The following is a 19,895-nucleotide window of genomic DNA, read 5'->3' as shown; positions in this document are numbered from 1 at the left end:
TTGTCCTGGACTCTTTGGTGTTGGTGGGTTAGATTAAGTTCTGGTTCAGTTTTTCCACTTTTTCTTTGTTTATTCAAAGTTTCTTTTTTTGAGCCTTTTTATTTTCCTCAGTTTTTTTTTTTTTTTTGTGAGTTATTGATCATTTCGTTGTTTTTGAATTTCTGCGGAAACACAAAAAAAAGTGTTACATGTCAGTTTCAGTGCCGACAGCTCCTGATCCTGCTCAGGTGGTCGGCCTGCAGGACTATAAATCTTTCAGCGGTCGTGACTCACTCGGCTAATGAGCCTTCATTGTGGTCGATTTACGACATCAGTCTTGCGGTGATGACATCGTTCAGGTAGAGGCAGCACCTGAGCAACTCCCCCCAACTTCCTCGGAGCTCTGAGAGACAGAAACTGTCAAGGTGGTTTAAAACCGGTTAGTCATCAGGCAGCAACACACACAGACAGGCAGATGTTCTTCCTGGTTACCAAAACGCCCGCCTTCTCATTGGTGCTCGTGCATTTTCATAGTCCTGCAGCAGGAAAAGGTCAAAGGTCACGAGTCCTGCTGAGCTGACGGGTGTAAAATAAACAAGCGGAGGTTTAAGAGGTTTTTCTCTGCAGCTCAAAGTGAGTTGGTGAACATCTGAGTGTTCCCTGGAAGTCTGAGAGAGAGAGAGAATATGTGTGAGAGATCACTGCGGTCTCAAATATCGGCCTGCCTGCCGTTCTATCTGCCAGCTAATCGCAGCTCAGACAAAGAGCCCAGTCTTTGAGGAAAAGGGCATTTGACGAGGAAGTAAAGCAGCTTCCAGGCGCTCCGGACGGAGGCCAGCGGTTTGAGCGGGGAGGAATGTGAACTGGGACGGAACGCCGAGCGGTTCATATTTACACTGAGGACAGCTCAGATCAGGGACCCGCAGGGACAAAGACGGTCTGTTGATAAAGGCCAGTAAATGTACTCACATGGCTCACAAAGCATCCTGGGTAAATCTCCAGTTCAGCATCTGACTTATCGCCTTAGTTTGGAGGAAGTTAGATGTCAGGTTTCACATTTTCAGGTTTAATCAATGAATATTGAGTTTTAAACACTGTGATTCTCAGTGTTTTTGGGAGGAGGATCCTTCCTGTGATGGCTTCTAACTTTAGGTACTTTCCTGAGGTCAGAGGTCACAGACGGCAGCCTCATCTTACCCAAGTGTCTCAGCATGGCGCTGCAGCAAAGGACCAAAAAGAAAACACAAACGTGTTGACGGCGACACGTCTCGTCTCTAATTACTGAGCTGCAGTCACAACAGTCTGGGCCAGGCTCGGTCCAGGTCTGTAAATAGAGTCTGACCGCTGATCCAGACTGCAGCTCTTCATCACTCGGTCATTTTCTTGAGGCTTGTGATGGTTTTCAGAGTCACCTCGGCTCCTGAGCAGGTTTTAGTCTGAGACCTGATGGGATAGGAATGTATTTTTTTCATGCATATTGAATTTTGAATTGAAGGAAATTCCTCCTGATATGAGTCTGTTCGTGTTCTGAATCATCTGCTATCAGATAATAAAGCCAAAGAGAGTCTAAATGACCTAAATGATTAAATCTCACTGATATTTTTCTTCGTCTTGTTTGAAAAACCTCTCTGGTGGCCTCTGAAGCGCTAAAACTCTGCAGGCAGGACGAGGCAGGTTTCATTCAGGTCTCGGAGTCTGAACCGCTGGAGGCTGCACAGGAGCCTGATTGGCCCATATCCACCTTTATCGGAACCAATGAGCAGCCCGGGTGGGTCAGTCCTGCAGCCGTGTTTGAAGGTGGAGTGTGTGTGTTGACACAGCGGGTTGGTCCGTTGAGCCCTTCAGATGATTACAGGGATTGTTTTGATTTGAACGGAGGGGCGGGGCTCTACCTGTCCAATCAAATAGCCATGCTGCTTCAGGTGTTGTTTTACAGACACAGAACAAAGAGCAGAGACCAGGAACGTGGATCTGTCAATAAATGTTTTACCTTTTCAGAGCTACATTCAGGTTTTTCTGTTTTTTACATAACTTTGTGTTAAACGTTCAGACTCTGTTCTGTTCTGTAATCGGAGATAGAAGCTCAAACAACTAAAACACACTGAATGTTTCCTTATTTTCCTGATAAAAACTGTGTGAAGCAGAATCTCGTGTTTTTGGGTTGTTCCAGAGCTGATCTGAAGTTTCTATGTGAGGCCCCTGATAGTCTAAGAGCAGTCGTTCTTCAGTGAAAAACAGTGAACTGACCCTTTCAGGCACCGGTAGCAGACGTTTGTCTTACTCTGAGCCTGTGATGGTGAGAAAAATAAAATGATTGTGTGATTTAAAATGAAAGAAAGCAAAGAATGACAGAGATTCTGATTCTGATTCTGTGATCGATCTTCACACACTCAGAGCTGCATTAAAGCCTCACACACACACTGATCTTTACTGACGGCTGGTTTTCAGCTCTCCTGCAGACCTGGAACCTCTGAGGTTCCTGTACCTCCTCCCAAGGGCCTCAGCCGTCTGCGTTTATCATTAAAGCAGTAAAAAGTAAGAGCCCAATCATGGACGTTAAAAGGTTCACCACAACAAGTAAAGGCCCTGCGTCGTTTTTAACCGTGTTCGAGCAGCGCTGCTGCGTGGTGGCGTCTCCGTTTCCTCCCTCAGGCTGTTTTAACGCTGGAACCCAACACTGTGGAGCACTTTAAAGGAATTTAAACGGCATGCAGATTTGTCTTTATGTGCAGTGCAGACATAACCCCACCACCACCACCCATCATCCAGCCTCTTGTTTCAGGACAACTGTGTCGCACTGTTCGCTCCTGAACGCCACAAAGTGACAACAATCACTTTAATGAGGGTTAGAAGGGTTAGGGTCACATGATCCACCTCATGTCATGGTCTTCCTCTCTGTTGGGTCCAGTGGAGATGGTCTAGTCCTGTAGTCCAGGTCCACATTCAGATGCTCCAGCTTCAGAATGGAGGGACTTTGTGTTTCAGGGTTGTGTTGAAGCTGGAGACAAACTGAATCGACTGGCCGAAAACCCTTTTGGCCACACTGTGTGTATCTGAGTCAGGTAGTCGGTGTTTATTTGTCACGTCATTTTAATGTGGAGTTAAAATGAAAGCCGGCCAAGCTGCCGGCTCAGTCGCTGCTGAAATAACACCCACTCAAGGAGGCAGACGCTCTGGACGTCAGCCAGAGCCGCCTGCACTCCATCTTTAACCGGTTCCACCGCCGTCAGCCGGCGGTATGTGGGGCAGAGGGGCAACTGAGACTGTGGGAAATCAAAAAAAGTCCCAGGCAGACCTGCAGCTCCAGACAGGAAATTCATTTATTTTCGTTTCCTCCTCTGCCTGCACTGGTGAGTTCATTCCAACATTCTCATTTTAATTTGTCATTTTAACGAGCGGCTCAGCAGCTCAGTCCTGAAGCAGGTGGAGCGTCCGGCCTGCTGACGTGTCCTTCAGCAACATGTTGCTCTCAGCTGTTCCATCGTTGTTTATTAGTTAAATCGATTGTTTCACAGCTGGTTTCTATTGAAGAGTTCCAGGAAGAATGGCGCCATTCAACCGGCCTTCAGGTTTTGGGCTCAAGTGTGATGTTAGAAATGACAGGACGCAGACGTTGGTTGAATGTTTGGCAGCTTCTGATTCATTATCGTCGTCAAAGGGCTCAGTCTCAGCAGTCCAATATCTTGGACTTTCACAGGCTCCAACATGGCCAGCGCCATGTTTTTTACGTACCGGTGGATCAGATCAGGGTTGCAGTTTCTGGAGTGATCTCTGGGTTCTGTTGCCTGCTTCTTGTCTCAGTTTGGGTTAATCCACCATTTAGATACAACAACAGCAGCTGTGTGTGTTCGGTTTGTCGGCTTATTAAATCAGTCGAGTCTTTGATGAAACATACGGATCGTGATTAACTCAAAAAGATGTTGTTCCAGTTGACCCTGAAAATGTGATTAAAAAGGCAGTCTTTAATCACTTCGTCCTCCATGAGCAGTTTGGTTCAGCTTTTGGAACTCTTCAGCAGAAACAGTTCATCTTCCTCCGTCCATAAACCTACGAGTCGCCTCGCTCTTTCTACCCGGACAGCTCTGCACATTCCTGACCGCTCGCTCTCTCTGACTCCCTCTGCAGAGTGTTCTTACAGAACATGCTCTCCTGAGGCGACAGGCGAACACAACACGGCAGTAACTTCAGCAGAAAGAATATTTTATAGCTCAGAGTGTTAAATCTGTGACCCCGCCATGACCTGCCTGTCTGAAACTCCATTACGTTGATGTGAAGAGCCGTCAGTCCTCCTGAGGGGGACGTGTGTCCGTCCTTAGGGCTTGGTGCTTTTGGTGTTTAGATTTAATCTGAGATCATAATCCCTCGGCAGCCTGCTGCTCAAACGGCCAATTAAAAGCAGTACGGTGCGTTTTCTGGTCCGACCCTGTGAACTCACCGATGAAGCGCCGCTGTGCCGACGGGCAGTGGGTGAACAAGAACTGCTGTCATAATTTAATGCAAACAGCTGCAGGGAGGAAGTGTCTTCCCTAAAGGTGGAATATATACCGGAGAGCAGCATCGTGTTGTGTTATTCTGAGTTGTCACCGTTGTACCCCCCCCTCCAATATCATCTTCCACAGCACGTCCTGTTTTATGTTTTAGTGAGAAGAGCTACAGATGCTATAATCCTTACTGACCTGAGCTGATTTTAATTCTCACATAAATAATTAATCAGGGAAGGAAAATGGTGGCCTGAGGCGCCACTTGATGGTCGGCCATCTTTGAAAGGTCTCCCCACGCCGCCACAGTGGTTGGGATGGAGAACGACTGTCCTCGACTTTTGTCTCTGCTGTGGATTGATAATCGTTCGGCTCTGAGAGATTCAGTTATTTTGGTAGTAACTTTAAAAGGAGGTCTCAGATACGTTCAGTCGTGTTTCTGATCGGATCTGACAGAAGGAGGGAAGCTATCTGATCCGTGTTAACAGATCAGCAGCTTCCTGGAAATCCCCATCCACATCCACTACACCAGGCACAACCCAAAAGAGCAAACATCCATTTCCACTAATTAGCTCTTTCTCATGCGATCCAGTCACCTTGTGACTGCAGGTCTTCTCCTCTGAACTCCTTCCACGTCTGTCTCCTGAAGTTTACGGACATTTATTGCAGCATCTTTTGGAATTTGCATATTTATGTTCGGTTTTGCCTTCAAGGGGGAAAAACTCAAAAAGGGAAAATTCCAGTATTTTTCCATCTTGGTGTTTACTATTCATGATGATCATTGATCCCGTAATTCCTTCTCACCCTTGAAATACCTTCAGCAGTGACTAATGTTACTAAACTCTGATTGCTCATCTTGCTGTTTAGAAAGAGGATTTTTTCTTGGAATAAGACGTCAGCATCATTTTCTGTACGAAGAAGCGAACAGCCGGATTGACCAACAGATCTGCTTCAGTTGCTCTGAACAAAAACCCCTCAGTGAATCAGCAGCAGAGTGGCTGCAGCTTTATGAGAGAGAAAGATGTTCATCTGCCTGTCAGCCCCCCCCCCCCATCACCACTGCTGGTCTATCTGATGCTGCATTCTCCCAATAAGAGTCCAGAGTCTGCAGAAGAAGAGAACCAACCAGGTGGATCCGGATCTCCTGTCAGAGCGAAGCAGAGTCTGTCACGAGGAAACTAAAACTTCCCCCAGAAAAAACAAATCCATCCCTCCGAGATGGCTCTGTTGAGACTTGAACCTGGTTCTGACTGAGCCAGAAGAAGAGCTGAGGTGTGAAAGCAGATTAGACAAAGAATGTGATCAGGTCTGATCTGTATCTGACTGCCGTCCTGATACACTTTATTTTTGTTGGGCTGCTGCCTTTCTCCTGACTCGGCTTCCAGTGAACCTTAAAATAAAAATAGATTTTGTCTTCTGTCTGAATATTCTAATCCCATTTTCATTCGGGTCAAAGGTCAAATGTTTTAACATTAAACATGACGGACCAAATATCTGCTGGTGTGAAGTTAAGCCCCACAAACTCTCGTTCTCATCACGCTGCGTGAAAAATGGCGATTTAAGCGCTTTAACTTGACTCGTCTCACCACAGCTCCTCCGGCCAAAACCCCACAATTATTAGATCATCATTTTGCGTGCACTCAGTGAGTTGGCACTTTTCCAAAAGAGCCATAAAGTCATCAGTTGAAGGCGGTTGAACCGTGTCCCAGGACCAGGCCTCCGTCTAACTCAGCAAACAGCCTCAGACAGAACAAACAAAGATATGTGTGCAGTTTGCGGGGTTGGGCTGCTTCAAAGGGCTCTTATACCTGAAGATCAAGGCTGAGATAGAACAAATCCACAAATGAAAAGCAGAATGTGAAAATGTAGGTCACTTCAGGAGATGAGGAGAAAATGTTATTTGGTAGAGCTTTCTGGATTTTCTTAAACTAAACAAAGAAAGAAAAGTTTTGATGTCAGTGAGGTCACAAATGAGGCCTGAGACGAAAAGGCCCGGATTTAAATGTGTGGATGAAAAAAAACCTTCAGAGCAGCGACAGGAAGCTGCAGCTCCTTCATAATAAAACCGGTGGAAGCTGTAAATGTGAGGCATTTACTGAAAACAATGATCAGATTTCCTTCTTCACAATCGGACACATCTCTTGTTTCTATGTTTGAATGCTTTCGATGTGAAGCAGCAGCTGTGCTGAGTGTTTGACGGAGTCACGTCTTTCCTCCATATTCTTCTGCAGGCAGGTTTTCTATTCAACAGAGCCAGTTGGCAGCTTGTTAAGGCCTTCAGCTGTCGCTGTTCAGAAAGGAAGTTATAGCCGATTGTTCTTGACTCGGTATCGGACGGTTAGCAAAAGGATTATGTTCCTCCATCTGAAGAAGTCCTTTCTGAGTCAACGTTTATGTTGCTCTTTTCATTCTGCTGGAGAAAAAAAAAAAGCCGACTTCGCTCGTGTCCACTTTCCGCACGTTTAACTGACTGTGGATAGTTTCAGGTCACGGTGAACTACTGCTTCAATTTGTTTGAGCCACACAGTGTGTTTCCAGAGTGAAACTGGCTCTTTGTTGTACAACAAGGCGTCTGTTGTTTGTCCCAGAAGAAAGGCAGCGAGGGGAAGACAGTATTTATACTCTGCCCTTTCCCTCCGCCAGCACCGGGCGGCCACAGCTGGGCAACACATGGCAGCACACGCGCACAAACACACACAAGTACAGCTCCTCACAGCGTACTGAAACATGTAATTCTACGCACACACACTTTTTTGACCTCCGTCGCTTTCACACAAACAATAACTTAAACTCTCTCACACACACACACACACACACGGCAGGAGAAAGTAGGTCAGGTGGGCTTTAGCGAGGGGAGTTTGGTCATTTCCCCCCTTTCTGGTCCTAAGTGGTCTTTAGCGGTGGGAACTGGTCTGAGCTCATCAGAGCCTCATTGATCCTGAACTGCAGACCTTCAGGAAGTTCAGCAGTCTTTGCCAAGTTCATTTTCCTCCTTTTCAATTCTGAATTCCTTTCCCTCACGTGAGTTTGATTTGGGTTGTTTGCTGAGATGAATCGTTTTTTTTTGTGCGTTATTGTGGTGACTAATGAGCCACAGGCAGGACAATTGTTCACTTTAGGCAACCAAAACTAGTTTTACTGCATAGTTTAGATTTTCTCTAATGTTTTGTCCACATTTAACCCAAACTGATACTTTTCTCATTTCTGGACTCTGTTTTCGGCTTTTCTACCCTTCGATGAAAACCTAAAGGGTCCAGTGCGTCATGCAGGCAGCCCGGCGTTGATCTTTCGTTCAATCAGAGTTCTTGGACTCAGAATGATGTGGCTTTATTTAATCAAGAGCTGGTTTCCTGTCGGCTTCATGAAATCTGGAAAGAATCATCCGTGTGGTTGTGAGCAGAAGCAGAGAACACATAAATGCTGGTGACATTCAGTGTTTGTGATTGGATAAACACAGTAATGGTGGTGTGGACGGTCCTCAAGGCTGTGAGGTGAGCAGTGGGAGGGGCTTACTGCAGGTGGTGTGTGATTGGACGGCCCTGGGCGTCGTATCGGCGAATCCAGACTCGCCTGTTCCGAAGGATCCTTCTTTTTCCATCGCACTCCAACAGGTGGATCCTTTGCAACCCAATCTTTCCCATAATGCTCTGCGTGCTGGTAGTTTAAGGAAACGACAGCCACGTGATGAACACCTCAGATATCAATGAATCCCACTTTTCTTTGGCGTGAAAATGTCCTTTCTGCAGGCCTCGCCTTCGTTAACGTGGTGACGGCACAAACTTCAAAATCCCTTCAAAAAGATTCTGTTCAAGCCCGTCATCCCTGTTTTAATTTTAGTGCTGCTGAAACGATCTGAAACAGAGACCGCCGCCGGTCCACAGTCCCCGGAGGCCCCCGACCACAAAAACCTACCTGACTGAAAATGGCAGACAACACAGCATCGGCACTTTTGTGTAGATGTTGCGTGTTGCGCAGCAAGCAGAGCAGAGATTACAGCCAGGGTTTGTGGGATTCACAGTTTCTTTGTTCTGGAAACCAGAAACAGCTTTGAGCGCCTCCTCATTCAGAAAAAACAAACCAAAAAGAGAATTTATTTTTCCTTTTAGTCTGGCAGGGGGGTGTCTGACAGTTCGGTACTGTAACTAGGATCGATCTGGCCTCCCAGAGCTTGGCACAGCTGTACTAAGGGCGAACCAAAATGGCTGCTGCCCGCATAAAAAATGGATCCCATTGAAAAGCAGGAAGGCGTTTGACAAAGAGCGGCGTCCAGACAGGAAAAGCATGTTCGAATTTCTTCACTTCAAAGCTCTTTGTTTTCAAAGCACTTCTTCAAATCTCTTTTGAACTTGGCCTTCGTCCTTGCGTGCTCAGGATAGACGTGTTTATCTTCTAGCTGGGGGGTTAAAAATGTCTGAAGGTTTTTTTCAGCCCTCGTGTTGTTTCATGTGGTCGTTCTGGCCCAGAAGTGTCTCCTCGGTCCTCTGTAGCCGGGCCAGAGACCAGGTGCTGCTTACTGATGTTTGAATGACAAGCCAAGTCAAAGGAAACCTGGAGTTCTTCAGGAAATGTGCAAAAGGTCACCGGTGCAGATGGATGAGCTGCACTTTGAGTTGGATCAGCTGGAAAAGGTTTTAAACACTGAACTATTAATTATTACAGTTTCTCAGCGAAAGAGGTTGGAAACTGAGAGAGAAAGTGCTTCTTGTTTCCAGATAGAAGATAAACTTCTGGCCTCCACTGGAGCCGCTTTGTTTCCTTTTGTGGTGGATATAACCGTGATGATAAATCCTGTGACCAAAGCTCCACACCTTTGTTTTCTCTGAGTCATTACAGCGTGTTCACTGTTTACTTTCAGCCTTTACATTCATGTTTTTATTCACACACCTGAAGCTGTTGCCTTGTTGTAGCGCCTTTTTTTTTTTTGTTCATGTCTGACTGTAAATGGGTCATCAGGAGGAATTCACCTCCTTCAGTCTGCTTGATTCAGCTTTTGTTCTGCAGTTTATTTACAACACTGAGGACACAAAGACGAATCCTCTGTCGGTAATCTGAGCGAGTTACAGCAACAACATAATGACAGCTGATGAATAACTAATGAGTAACTGTGACTCGACAAAACAAATGTTTTCTGTCATCAGTAATTCATCAACGGCTTCTAATGAACAAACATCTGAAGCTGGCTTGTTGACAGGAAACTGAGGATGGAGGTTTGTCCACGCTCACGGAGGCTCGACGCGGATCTCTTTTTATCAGTAATGACCAAATTTGAAGATCATTTTTGAAACATTGGTGGCAGAAGTTAATAACCAGCTGACATCAGTAAATGGAAACTAAAAAAAAAAACGTATTTTTAAAGGCAGACACCCACTTCAACATAAATTTAAACAGAATGAACTAATATACCACCTTAACAACAAAAGAAGCTTATAGGAGGATTGAAAATGTAAAATAAAGGTTGTGTGCCTTAAATAATGTAATAAAGTTGGTGTTTTACTTTAAGAGGCAAATTTAACGTCACACAGGTTGTAGTTTGTTTGGAGACAGTATCAGTTATTAATTATGAGGAACAGTCAGATCAACATTTGGAAATTGGTTAAACAACCGAAGAATCACAGGGAGATGTAAACAACAACAGCAGCAGCTTTCTCTGCTCGGCCTGAAGCGTCTCAGGGAGGTCCTGGTTTTGGTGAGCACAGAGGAGAAAGCTCACACACCCCGCTGAGTCAGCCAGGTTCTGTCACCAAATCCTCCAGATCTTCACTCGGACATGTTCAGGCTCATTAGAGAAATTTCTGGACGGCTGAAGAACGAGCTCCTCAGAGATCAGAGACTCCGTGTTGAGTCTCTTTTCTGCATCTCATTATTTTCACAGTTGTGAAATTTGCTGAAGGATTCTGCTGCTGCTGTTTTTGGAGAGTTTTCAGCTCACAAACGAGCCTTCTTTGTGACTGATAGCTGAGAAAAGCTGAAGGAGACACATGAGATTCCAGATGTGAAATTCCCTCGTGCTTCCTTCGTCGTGAACACGTCAGCGACGGGCTGCAGTGATTGGCTGACTGCTGTCGCCTCTGCAGACGTATTCATCCTGACTGGAGCGCAGACTCAGGTTAGAGCTTTATAAAGGCCCGAGTTAGGGCCGACAGTGGAAGGAACGTTTTTTATTTAAAAACAGAGGTGTCAGAAAAGGGAAGCTACTCAACGTGTCAACAAATTAGCATCCTTTCACTGAGCGCGTGCGTTTGTAGTCATGACGACGCTCCTCGTTTCCAGCGCTGAAGCGTCTGCTTGTGTTTCCCTCCTGGCGGTTTGAGCGTCGGCCAAACAGAGGACGCTCCAAGTGTTTCTGCCGGAGTCAGCTGCGATCTCACATGGATCCGCCCTGCAGCTGCTCTCCAGATCCACAACAACATGCCTTTTAATTATCCACAAAGCAGCTGAGGACAACGCTCAGCGCTTCATCTCCCAAAACTCCACGTCTCTGAAGTTTTTCAGAATTTAGTGTGGGAAAGTTGTTGTGGGTCTCTTTGTTAAATATCAGTCTGCTCTAAAACTCATCTGGAGCTCTTGAAGCAGCTTGTCGGGTTGTTTCCTGATCAACGCCTCCGTCTGACACCGGAGTCACATGACCTCTGACCCCTGCTGACAATTGCTTTGTGAATAATTCAAACCTACCAGGTGTTGTTTTGTGTTGTGTTGACTTGGTGCTTGCTCTCTTTAAGTGTTTCATTTCATCTGATAGTGCTGGACAGTGTTTCACTCCTTCGTTTCTATTGGTTTTCATCAATTTCCTTGTTTTCTTCGGTGCTATTTTAAACTTCATGTGGCCAAAAGTCCACATTAACCTGAAAATAAAACAGTGTTCACTCAGCTGCTGCTGCTCTTTAGGCGACGTTAACTATAACTGCTGAACGTTAGTTTGTTATAATCATCCAAACCTTCAGCCTCACTAAACACTCAGTCTGTTCACAGAGCAAAACAAGATGGCTGCTTTCCATCATGGGTGACGGCGTTCGCCCAACAAAGGAAGGAAGCTCGATGATGAACTTTAAACTTTGCACTATGAAATAATATTCAGTATTTTTTTGGCACATAAAAGTTCCCATAGTGATAAATTTCACTGAGACTGAAGAAGCAAGTTTACTTTTTGGCAAATATACAGTATTTTGTTAAAGGCATCGATAAACAGGAACTATTCACCAGAATTAAAAAAACAAGCAGGTTGAATCATCAAGTATGTTGGAAAATTGGTCCTGGCTGAGAAGAAGCTGCTCAGAGGAAACTGTCCCTGCCTGAACCTCAGAAAAAACATGAAACCACACTCTTACTTTCTAAATGTTGACCATCTCCAAGTTGAGTCTGGGCTTTAAATATATTCCGACCACAGCGGCTGTGAGCTAATGTTGAAGTCATCGTGGGTAAAATAAGGCGCAGGAGCAGAGTAAGTCGGCGGGGGAGGGGGCTTGTTAAAAGTTGATCCTGCGGTCGCAGCTAAGGCCAAAAGTTTCTGGATGTGTTTTACAACACAAAGTTCCTTTTGTTCATTTCCCGTTTTCATATGTTTCTGACTTTCGTGGGAAAAAGTTTCAGGAATCAGCCGATGTTCGTGAGCCATACCAGACTTTATTAATCACCACGGTCATTTCTGAAAGGACCACAGCCACATTAACGAGGACTCCACATCTACCATCTACCATCTTCCTTTGGATCACATTTGGTCACAACAAACAGTAAAAAAATAACCACAATGTGAGAAGAAGGGTCCGATTTGAGGCTGAAAATTCGAAGATCATCCGCCAGGCTGTTTGTGTGTAAACAGGAACAACAGTTGTATAAACAGTTTCATCCAGAGCCAACGAAAATCATCAACACTATCAGAGTCCGCCGACTCAGCAGCTCCTCGCTGCGTCTGATTGGCTGCCGTGAACGAGTCCATGTGTGTTTTATGGCCACGCCGGTCATGTAATCATCCACAGTTTGTTTGTTTACAGCAGAGTGTGATAACCTCAGTCTTCCTTTCCCCTCATCATCATCATCATCATCTGTTTTCCCAGAATCCATCTCTGCGACCAACCAACCAATCAGTGACCTCCTTTCTCCTTCAGTGCAGTTCATCAGAGGAGTTGTGTTTCTGTCGCCACATAAAAAAGCATTTTAAAGCAGCAGCTGAGACAAGTAGAGCGACATCACCTCTTTTTAAGTTTGTGGGGGGATGCCTGAATCTTGAGCAGGAGATTTCTTTCCTCCCGCCACACACATGGTTTCATTTAACCCGCGAACAAGCCGACAGCCGCGTTTCACATTCACTCCGTCAAAAAAGCTGGAATTTGGCTGCTCACAGGCCGGGGGGGGGGTTACACCTTCTACTGTGTGAAATCCTCCCTCTGAATTGTGGATTTTACCCCCTCTGACATTTTCTCCCTCATGTTGTGGAGCACGCGGTATTTATCTGGAGGTGATCGATGGTTCTTTCTGCTTTGAGTTTAAAGAGTTGAAAAATTCACAGTTTGAAAAGTTCTGCAGCCGATCTGATCAGGAAGCTCCAATAAACAAATCACTTTCCACAAAAAGACGCCACTTTCACGTATTTATTCATAGATGAACAACTCCTGTGAGTCTTTGCAAAATAATAATGTGGCTCTGTAGCAAATTTTATCAGTTCTAAACGTGCTGTAATTACATTATTTTCAGTAGAAGTGGGAGTTTTACTGATAATGAAAAGATCCCATTCTGAAATGAATTCCAAACAGAAAAAAATGTCAATAAATATTCACTTACTATCTCTCTAACCAAAGTCTCAGTAGACTCTAATTTCACACACCATTTCTGATCGATCAATACAATTTATAAAACCATTTGGCTTGTTGTGATTTATGTCAATATCAGGAAAGATGCAAATATTTTAACAACCTGAACAAAATCCTGACGTTGTTAAACATATAAAATTAAATAGTTCCAAAACCAACATCTATTAAAAAACTTTGTAAGACATTTAGTGTTTTTCAGTATCGAATCCCCATTAGAGTGTGAAATATGATGTCGGCCTCCATCGGCGAGTTTGGAAAAACCTGAAAAACCCGAAGAAATGTTCTGTATGATGAAATCTAGGCTTAGCCGGCACTCCTTGTTTAAAGAAGGATAATCTGCGATTAGGAGGACATACAACGTCTAATTAAAGTCTGGAACTGAAGTTCTTATGACAGATGTTGTGTGTTCACTGTAGATGGAGCTGCAGTCAGTTAGATGTTTTAACATCCTGAGTCACAGCCAGCTCAAATTTACTTTCCTAACTCACATTTAAACTGAAGACTAAGTTTATTACAGACAGTAAGAATTGAGATCTTTTAAAGAAAGTTACAGACACATCCACTCGATTCTTATTTTAGCTTCAGCAGCTTTGTTGGCCGTGAATGAGGCCGTCAGTTTATCAGCTGATCGGCGTGCTGTGACTCCGAATGTTTGATTCAAAGGGATGAACCAGGAAGGCCCATCCTGATTCAGGTGTGTGGCTCAGCTTTCATAGATTCAGCCACCAAATTTACAGCATGAGGCTAACACACACACACACACACACACACACTGGGGGCTACATGCTAACAGATCACCACATGCAGACGTGCAGAGAAATGTGAAGCTGAACTAAATCAACACCTACGCCGGAGTTTGTGCACCCGGCACATGTGTTATAGTATAAACACAGCTGTTGTGTTGTTGGTGCTGCCGGTTCACAGTCCTGCACTATCATTAGCAAATGTGTCCGTTCAGTTGCAGTTGTGTAGATTCTTTATAGTGATTGTTTGTGCGTCTCTTATGTGTGTGTGTGTGTGTGTGTGTGTGGTCTTCAGTGTGGTTGGAGTTGTGTGCTTTGCGAGCATATGTTTTGCATGTGATCGTGTTTGTGTAGTGTTGTGAATGTGTGCTGTTGTGTGTCTGAGATTTGATGAAAATGTGTGCGTCTGTTTTCACAGATAAGCGTGTGTACTTCAGTTTAATGATTGTCTGTATGTGTTTGTTTTGGTGTGTGGGACATTTCCAAAAGATGAATATGACAAAGCTTATCAGTTCCCACAATCCTTTGCTCTCATTCTGTGTGTCCACTCATTCAAATCTAAATAACCTTTGCTGCTCGGCTCGTGCTGATTGGTTGTCTGCCGCGGCAGAGCGAGCTGATTGGTCGTGTTGCCTGCTGACAAAAAGCATCAAGGTCAGTTTGCACTTTCCCAGACAGCCGTATCTGACTGGGTGCTGCTGTGTGCGTTGTTCCTTTTGTGTTGTCACTCATCTTTGTCACTTTTACTTTTCTTTTCTTTTCCATGAAAGAGCCTCGTTTCTCCTGCTGGCTCTGCAGGAAGCTCTGACAGTCCGAGCTGCTTTTGGTGGCTGAAAAGTGTCGAAGTGACGAGCTCTTCCTGACAAAAAGGAAAACTGTCAGACAGAATTTGGACTTCCTGTTTGTCTCAGACGGTTAAAAATAAATCACGTGAGGCGTCACTTTAATTTAACTTCCTCCTGAAAGTTAATTATTAATCTGCCTAACCCCGTCACCTTGAGCTTATCTCCCAAAGGTCCAGCAATACACCAGGCCCTAACCCGCACTGTGTGTGTGTCTGTTTGTAGTCTGGTCAGAAACAAAGGGAGTTGTGCGTTCATGAATATTCTCCTTTGATGGCTGAATGTTTTTGAAGCCACATGACGGCTCCTGAAGAGGTTTTGGAGGACTTGAGGGTTGAGATACAAAGAGAAGCACAGAGCGCACCTTACACCTGTGCAAAAGGCATTTACCCCCCAACCCCCCGAAAAAACCCACCCTCAATGTACTGAGAGCGTCACATTTTCTTCTTCTGGTCTTTTCTTCTCAGCCTGATGTTTCAGGGAGGTGGTTGATGAGCATGTGGGGCTTTTACAAACAAGGTGGAGATAACGTGTGTGTGTTCAGTTCAGAATCATTCAAAATGAATCATGGCTGTTGAAGAAGAAGTAGCCACAAACCTTTAAGAAGTAAAGTGAATATTCTCATTAGATTTGTAGGGACCAAACAGGAAGTCCCCTTTTCTGTTGTATCTCTGGGGTTGTCCAGTCTTTTGTGTTTTTGTATATCCTCTGAGTCCGCTGTGACCTCTGAGTCCAGAAAGTCCTCCAACCTGAACTACCCAATGGGCGTCTCCTGAAATAGCGCCCTGACGGCGGCAGCTGTGGCGGACTTCGGTCGTCATAGTTGCAATAATAAACATGTTGCTAAGCTAAAGGAAAGGTTGTGGTTTGGGGAGTTTTAGGAACCATCGCCGCTCGGTTTAGATAAGCTCATAGCTGCGGCTAAAAGAAGTCCTCCTTTAGAGGAGATGACATTTCCAGAAACCGAACCCGGCGGACAGTTGTTCCTGATGAGCTGCTGCAGAGCTCCGACTCCGACTGTTGGACGGGATGTTGGAGAGCAGAAAGATGCCGTCGGGCTTTATGTCTTCGTGATGGCGCGGACTGCAGCAGAGCCTGCAGGTTGTGTTGAGTCCCAGTTTCAGCAGTGACAAAAAAAAGGCCCTCAGTTTCCCGTTGAAGGCGCCGATAGAGGAAGGCTGTGGTGGAACACAAGACACTTGTTATGGCAGAGGAAGTGAAATTTCTCAAACAAGACAGCTGCTCATTCCCAAACCCAGCGGCGTACAAATGCTCCCAGCTCCACAGATCCTGGTTTTAACCCCCCGCCACCACCCCAACCCCACCCCACACACACATCCATGGCATCCCGCAGAGAGAGCATTAGCCACACATGTCGAGGTTACAGAGGGAAAATAGGCGCTGGAGACGGGTCACTGCCCCGGTTGTACACGCGGTGCTTTCAGGGCGGGAGGTTGCTGTTGTTGTTTGGGTTCTGGCTGGGGGGGGTGTCAGGACTGAGATAAAGACCAGAATGGAGCGTCTTGCTGGGCCATTGAAACATGTGGCTGACATGCTGTCCAAAGATCTCACGCAGTGGTCAACGGGAAAAAAGAATCAACCCCACAGTCTCTTGGTAGTTTCCAGATCGGGATTTGGAATCACTGATTCCATTTTTTTCATTGGTGCGCGAGATTTTAATGTTTCTCCACTGAAGCTGAACGTTGTTCGTGATATAAATGTCCGTTTAGCGTTAAGGCCAGTCTTGATTTACAGAGAAATTCCTCTTCAGCTTGTTTCCCACTCTAATAACCGGACCTGCTCCTATCTGCCACCTCGGTCTTGCCCCTGTGAGATAGTTTACTCTGGTTTAACTGGAATCAGGGGCTCAGGGGTCTCACTGGTGCAACAGCTGGGCCTTGATCCTCCGCTCTCAGTCCCAGTTAAGACCATTTAGCTGCCGTTTTGCTCACGTGTTGACTTTAGCTCAGCTCGGAGGCCCAGCAGCCCTTCATGTGGGTTCGATGGCTGAAGAATGTGTTTTTGTTTTTCCTTTCTTGGTCCAAAGTTGGTGTTCTTATGGCGATGGAGTTTCGTGACTGTGTGGTTAATGAAGGTCAAGAAGGTGCACCTCAGAGATTCAGGGTGTCGGATGGTTTACGGGACATCTGGAGGGGATATTAGACCGCGGGACATTTAGAACCAGGAAGGGGGAGCATTCTCAGCCTCCCTGTGCTTCGACAAACGGCAACAGGAAGTGTCTTCATGACGGCACGATGTGGGCGGGGTTTGGAACTGCCGCAGGAGCCAATCACAGCCCGTTAACGCTGTGATGGTGCAGACGTTCAGAGATGTCAGTGTTGGCACGAAGCCTCGTGTTTCACCGCCTCTGACGCGCCTCCATGATGGACTCCTGAGTCCTTTCACAGTCGCCGGACGTGTGCTTCAGGTCCTGGTCCTGCTCAGCCCGTCGGAGAGTACAAACCAGATCTTTGATGTTCAGGCAATCAGCGCTGATGAATGAGGGGGGGGGGGGCTGAGGCTCTCTGGCTCAGAGCCTCAGATCAGAAAAGGCTGGAAGCTCTGAGGTCAAAGCGTGTGTTGAAGAGGAGAGAAGCAAACAGTAAGATAGACTCTCTCTGCCAGATCGAGGCCAGGCGGCACATGCTGCCCACAAACAACAGCGATGTGTGTGTCTTTTGTGTTTTGGGCGTATTTTGGGTCTGAAGTGCTGGGAGAGTGTTGAAAAGTGTGCCAGTGGGAGGGGGGAGGGACGGGGGAGGGACAGCTCGATGCAAACGTCAGATTCCTCTGGTGGTAAACGTCAGGAATGTCCATCTGGTCCCGGCTGGTAAACAGCACACGCCTTCTCTTTGTGCGCGTCTTCTTTTGTTTGCTCCTTTTTCTGAAGCATCAAAGACACAAACACTGCCGCCGTCGCCATCAGACTGAAGGCATTCGTTGTGTCTCTTTTAGTCGTTTTGTATTAACGTGAACATCTAAAAACAAACAAACAAAAAAAAAAGACATTTTAGTTTTAATTTGTAAACATTTTGTTTCTTTTTTCAAAAGTCTAAATCATCTGCTCTGCCGAGCATTCATCTGGAACGTGGCGCAGTGTCCATAAATGGGGATGTAAAGTGAAGTCCCCACTAGCTGTATGAAGAAGACTGTATTGAAGTCTATGGAAAAATGTCCCTCCTCCTCCTCAGTATACATTTATGGTCTTTATGGTTTCAGTCTTCAACACAACATGATGTTCACAGACCAGGAAATGAGGGGAGGGGTTAGGGGGCGGGGCTACTGTGTGACTGGCAGACTGGACCACCCAATCAGGATAGAGTACAGAGCAGGTCAGATCTACCTTCTCCTCCAAATATGATTTCTTCTGATTCTATAAAAACAAGATGGCTGACAGACAGATTATAAACTTGAGGTTTTGGAACCAGCAGCTCAGTCTGATGGTGACGTCACTTTGTGTTGAATGTGTGTTGATAGTGTGTCTGTGTGTAATGTTGGTGTGGTTTGTATTTCTAAAACACACAGTTCATGAAGTCTGTTCAGGTTAAATAATAACGTTTTCGTTCTCAAACATGTCAGAGACCAAAGAATCACCTAGATACCATCCACATGTTTTGACCTCAGCCACGCTCCGTCCTGTCTCCTGTCCATTTCTGTCCATAACAAGGCAAAGGTGCAGAAACAGGAAGTGAGGTGGAATCCAGATTTACCCAGAAGGCTCAGAGCAACGAGCGGGTTTACGTTTCCTGAGAGCGCCACGTTCAGTCCTGAGCTGCCAGCAGCTTTTAGACCGCGTGCTTTCCCTCTTCAGAGAGAACAGCCGGGGGTTTATATCAACACACAGCCCCCCCGATCCTCTGCTGACACTGCACACCCGAGCTTTACCCTACGTGTGTGTGTGTGTGTGTGTGTTTGTGTTTCAGCCCACATCCATTCATGCACCAGTTCTTTCTTTTCCAGCCACACAAGGCCAGACATCCTTGTCAGACTTGTGGGTCAAAGGTTGTTCATGTGTTCGGTGCGGGGGGGCTTCAGTTGATCCATCTTACAGAAAGTGCTGCGTTTGTTTTTACCATTAGCATTAGCCCGTCACGCTAATGAGCAGAGGCACATGTGGCTTCACGATTAGGAGGGAATCCACTTCAGGGGCCCCTCAGTTCTTCAGCCAGGTGGATCAGAGTTTGGGGCCTCTTCTATCACAATCAGTGCTACAAAAAAAACCAAAACACTTTTATTCAGACGTTCTCGTTTTTGCTGCCGCTGCAGTTAAAATTCAGACTTTCTTCAAATTCTCTGCTACACACACAGCACAGCAGGGAAAGTCCTGATTAAATCCCCAGGTGTCAGTGGGGGGTGAACTCCACAGGTCAGCAGGTATAAAAGCCTTCTCTGCGTCCATAAACATGCAGGTTTATCAGCTGAAACTGGACACTGCAGAGTCCTCCTGCTTCCTGGACACCTGAGACTTGGAGCGGCCGGAGAAAGGTCGGTGTCTTGGTGATACCATGGCAGCAGCATATGGAGGCAAATATATCTTGGTGTCAGACTTGGCGCCGTCAGCAAAGACCTCCATCCACCATTTAACCACCTCAGCAGGAGAATTACAAAGAGCTGCCATGACATTTAAAAGTCTGGGATCTTAAAAACTCCATCCCGTTTTGTTGACTGATTTAAAATCCTGAGTCTGAAGGTAGCTCTTTAATATAGAACCAAGACCTGAGCTCAGCCCACAGAGGATCTGAGCCTTTTTAGTTGTCGTTGCCAAAATGTGCCAATATGAGGGGCCTCTTTTCCCGCTGGGGGGCCCATATAACTGCGTGGTTAGCTTCTATTTGTGAACAGAAACATGAAGCAGCAGTAAACTTCAAGCTCCTCTCCACCACCTCAGTTCAGGTGGGAGCTGCTGAGACATTCAAAAACCTGAACTGCTGATGTTTGGATCTAAAACGGACTCTCCTGGTCCAGCTGGGACCTCCTGATGTTTATTTTCCAGAGTTTTTCTCACACTGGGTGATTATGTGAGCCGTCCAGCGTGCAGCTGTGTTTTCA

The 19,895-nt window shown here is 45.8% G+C and overlaps 1 protein-coding gene across 1 annotated transcript in view; it reads left to right on the top strand.

The window, feature by feature from the left end:
- myo10 (myosin X) overlaps positions 1-19,895 on the top strand; it is a 65,194-nt gene that overhangs the window by 763 nt on the left and 44,536 nt on the right. The gene's annotated exons all lie outside the window — the stretch shown is intronic.

The sequence above is a fragment of the Echeneis naucrates genome, chromosome 17 (assembly GCF_900963305.1).
Source record: "Echeneis naucrates chromosome 17, fEcheNa1.1, whole genome shotgun sequence".
NCBI lineage: Eukaryota > Metazoa > Chordata > Actinopteri > Carangiformes > Echeneidae > Echeneis > Echeneis naucrates.
The sequence above is the reverse complement of the archived record's forward strand: the minus strand, read 5'-3'. Positions and strand labels throughout refer to the sequence as shown.